Raw genomic sequence first — 4,695 nt, 5'->3', positions numbered from 1 at the left:
CTGCAAGCACCTCTAGAACTGAAGAATTATTTATGCTTCACTGCTTATGTTTTACACCTCATAAATGTGCATAGTGAAAGAATATACTTTTATGAACTGCAAGGTAACTTCATAATATGAGAATCAATATATCATGTTTTTGTTTCTTTTTATGTAAACACAATCTGTTTTGGTTCTACACTAAGAAAACTGATAAATAGCCTCATAGAAGTTTAATTTCAAATTCCATACACTGCTCTGAAATTAACCTACACCTCTTAAGGTAGGTGAACTGAAAAACCTTTATATAATTCTGCACAAAGAGCAAGATTCAAAAATAAAGAGAGTACTCCAACAGAAAAGCAGGTCTAGACAGGACTTTCAGATATCATTTAACTTAGCTGCCTACTTTGAATTGGAATAAGTACATGTATCGATAGACTTTGGAAGACTGTTAATCCAAAATGCTCATGCAATGGTTTCTACCATACCCTCAGATAATGTGTTGCAATTAGAAATGCTTTATTTATCTCATGCCTTCACATAATTCCACAGCTGAAGGCTGTTCCCATGTCCCTTTTCATTTTTTCCAGTCCATTTTTACTTGTTGTGTATTTTAATATGCAGGTAATTATGTAGGCCATAATTCTCCACTTCATTTATAAAAACATTATGTCAAAAGCCTGTCTAGTGCCATGACATACCACATTTATTCCTTCTCCCAGAATGGAGGCTACATCAAAATATTGTCATTATTGCTGTGATTCAGATTTCTTACTGGCTCTGCCTCAAGCTTTTTGTTAGTAAGCCACGCATATGAAACATATGAAGGGCGGCATGCAAGGTAAAGTAAATTTCAGAAAATAGCCCACCATGCTATTGAAAAAGAAAAAGCCAGTATCTTGCCACCAGAAGATATTAACAAACATGCTAAATCAAATAATTACTTTAATAACATCTGTGTTATATTGCATACATGAATTACCTTCCGACAACTCTCATCATGGCTAACAAAACAATGTTAACAATTGAAGATCGTAAAATTAGCCCAGCTGTTATAAACTACAGTAAACAAATTCTACTTGATACAGAAATAGTGAATGTAATAATTTGAAAGCATACTGTTTGTGTAAGGATTCCTTCCACGTGTTCTGTATTTGTTAGGCACTGACTTTGTCTGACTACTCTGGGAACAGGATTAAAAATAATTTTGATATATTTTCTACTGTATAATTAATAATTTAAAGCATTTCATATTAACCTACACCAAATTCTTCTTCCCAAATTACTAGATAGAATCATAGAGTCATAAAGTCATAATTTTGTTTTATTGGTTATCAATTTCTATATTCTTAAGAAATCTGCAGAAGTTTTACTGCATGAGTTAGCACTTCTTTATTTCAATGGCTTCTGGCACTTGGTGATTGATATTATGATTTCTGTAAGCTCTAGACCTCTCAAGTTAATCAGTCATGCAACGTTCTAGTCCAGGCATCACACTGAACTTTCAGTACTTACAAATTCTGCCCTCACAGTCAACCCCTGAAAGCCAAGAAGCTGAATGGCTTTGCAAAGCAGAAACAAGAGCAACATTTGACATCTAGTTAAAAGTTTTGTCCATTGTTCACTGAATAGTCCTGATTAGCATGCTACAACAGCATTAGGTCTGAAAGACTAGTAAGATGACTTCACCATCCACATAAATGTCCCAGGGCCTAACTGATTATGCTGATAACACCTTGAGTGTCTGTAATCATGTGCATGAAGCCATTTTCAGATACATAAAGCAACCATTTCCTGAAGGAGCTTAAGGAATTTTTTTTAGGTACATATTCAGAACTCAGTAAATTAGAATTCTAGAATGAAAACAGAACTGAAATCTATCATACTTTAATATCCAGACACTGAGATCATAAAAATACATGGCTCATTTTACTTTAATACACAAATTCACAAGTCAGCTTAATCAAAATAAGAATGAAAGAGTGAAGTAAGAAACTAATTTTTTTCTTAATTTTATCTACAAAAATGGCTAAATGTTTTGACTGGAAAAAAAAAAATGCAGATCAAGCAAAATACAGAGAATGGGGAAATGGTAACAAATCAGCACTGAGTAGGTAAATGAGCAGTAACTTAGGGAAATATGTTATTGCAGGAAGTGATACACTCCTTTTAATTGCTGGCTGCACTGGTGTAAGGGACCAAATACACAAATGTTATGATGCAGCTGAAAGTTTATTCTGCGTATAAGAAAAATTCTGAATGTCTTCTTTCAGTAAGTACAAGAACAATCAAGTTTGATAAATAGTGAACCATTTCTCATTATTTTTAGATGCTCTGTCCATCATACAGCAGTGAAAGTAATGATGTGGATGTAAATTAGCTTTACATTGTGTCTCCAGCCTACATATGAATTTGGAAAAGTACGTGCATGTGCAAATAAAAGGCACGTGTACCAGCAATTTCACAGTTTGCATAACTGTATCAGGCAATGTTTCCCCACTCAAAATTATGAAATAAAGCTTCTTCATCTTTCAGAATGAAAGTCAGTTAATCTACAGTATTCGGTTAATTAAAAAGCAAACAAACAAACAAAACTAAACTATAAAAATCTGCTTTGCATAGACTTTTGGAAACTCAGCTGAGCTACATACCAAACTCTATATATTAGCTGCCATGTCTGACCATACTGGCATGTCTTTCCCCCTGTAGCTTCTAAATGAGAATGTATTTCTTACCCTCTTACTTGGGGCTTGACTGTATATGAATTCAAACAAACTTTTTCATCTTTTGTTCCCATGCTGACACATTTTTTATATTTAGTATAGTCTTTCATGACCAAAGAAAGTAATACAAATGCTTTGTTCTGCTTTGTTTAAAAATTATAATCAAGAAAAAAGAAGAGATATGATACGACCACTGGAAAAGACACTAAAATTCCGAAAGAAGAGAAGGAATCAACAGTTGTAAAGAAGGAGGTTCACCCTCATTCTCTGCCCTTGTCTGAAGTCTGATGTTTCTAAGTTTCCAAGTATTACCTAGAATGGAACTGATCATTAATCACTCTTGCAGAAGATAGAAGCTTAATACTTTTCTGTCTGAGTTAACCTTGTATTTAGATACATAAGCTTCCTATTTGTGAAAATAAAAAGCTTGACATGTACGCATTTGCTAAAACAAACCCCTGTTAAACATATCCAACTGATAGTTCTCCACTAGCCTAAAACTAGTCCACACTAGATCAAGTAAATTAAACATTCTAGATAGCTAAGAAGAATGTAATTTTGAGTTAATGCTTCCTAGATATTACTGAAAAGCAGAGACAGTCAGAGAAGTGGCTCAAGACCAATCTTAATCAGAGATCCAGATGCAAAATGAATTGGGGAATAAATAATTTTTTTTATATAACTGGAGATTAAGAATATAGGACAGAACAATGCACTGCAATTTTCTAGATGGTGAAATGACCTCTTTTTGCTCCCAAAGTGAAAAATATTCAGTCAAAAATGGATTTCATAATCATGGAACAGCTCTTTAATATTAACAGGTTGCAAATATATAAACAGAATGGATTTTAAAGAACTCATTCTGAGACTGGATGACAGTATTTTGCTAAAGACAGACTGCTGATAGCTTTCGTAATGATTTTTATGCATTCTTACATAGACAATCTGATATTACTTCTCTTGAATAGAGTAATATTTATCCAAAAAAATCTATATATATCCAGTCCCTAACAGGATCATGAGTTAAGCACAGTTACACTGCTTTCTGAAGCAAGGATTTATGAAAGTAAGTACAGTCTGATGGTTGTGGAAAAAAGGGTGGAACCGGATTTTAGGAAACAATCTGCAGTACTGATTTCTACGCGAAGTATTTCTATACCTTCGCAAGAAGAGTGATTTATGTAAGGAAGCTCTATGATTTTGTGATCAGCAAGCAAGTTTTCTTCACAGCCATCTTTCAGAATACAAAATCAGCACTTATTTTTGGCTGAGAGCATAGTGTGTTTCTGTGGAAGCACACTCACTGCTTTTTCCTTTTTATCTTTCCTTTTATTCCTGATAAATTTAAACAACATTGAATAATACAGCTATGAATCGGACAGAGTTTAGAATCAAAATCTGTAAAGAAACAGTTTTTCAGATCATTCATCATCTACTCCACTTCTTCGTTCAACACTTTCACAATTACATAACACCACGAAAGTTGGTAGACAAAGAGTCAAGTGACTATTTTGCATCCTTCTGGTATTTCAAACATAAAAACCAGCATCTTATGGGAAAGAATAACACAATGATTGAAGGAAATGTTTTGTAGTTTCCTACTGCTCAGCATGCCTAAAGTGTGGGATATTCCAAAATAATGATAAACAATATCTAAATATAGGTGAAATTGTTTTACTTATACTTTCAAGGAGAGAAGAAAACATCATATCATGTAGCATCAATAAGAATCAATTATTTTCTAATACCTTTGAAATAACGTAGTTTGGACCACTCTGAATGTCTGAAGTTGCTAGTCATGACTTTGAAATTATGTTGTTTAGTTTTGAATGAAGTAGGAAAAGATCATGAAATTACAGCAAATATACATACTGCTTTAATATAAAGTGTTAAGAGCTGGTAAGGGATTTAATCATAGAATTACCGTATCATGGGTTTAGGTTGGAAGGGACCTCAAGGATCATCAACATCCAAGCCCCTGCCACAGGGA

This window comes from Meleagris gallopavo, chromosome Z, assembly GCF_000146605.3.
Source record: "Meleagris gallopavo isolate NT-WF06-2002-E0010 breed Aviagen turkey brand Nicholas breeding stock chromosome Z, Turkey_5.1, whole genome shotgun sequence".
Lineage (NCBI taxonomy): Eukaryota > Metazoa > Chordata > Aves > Galliformes > Phasianidae > Meleagris > Meleagris gallopavo.
The sequence above is the reverse complement of the archived record's forward strand: the minus strand, read 5'-3'. Positions refer to the sequence as shown.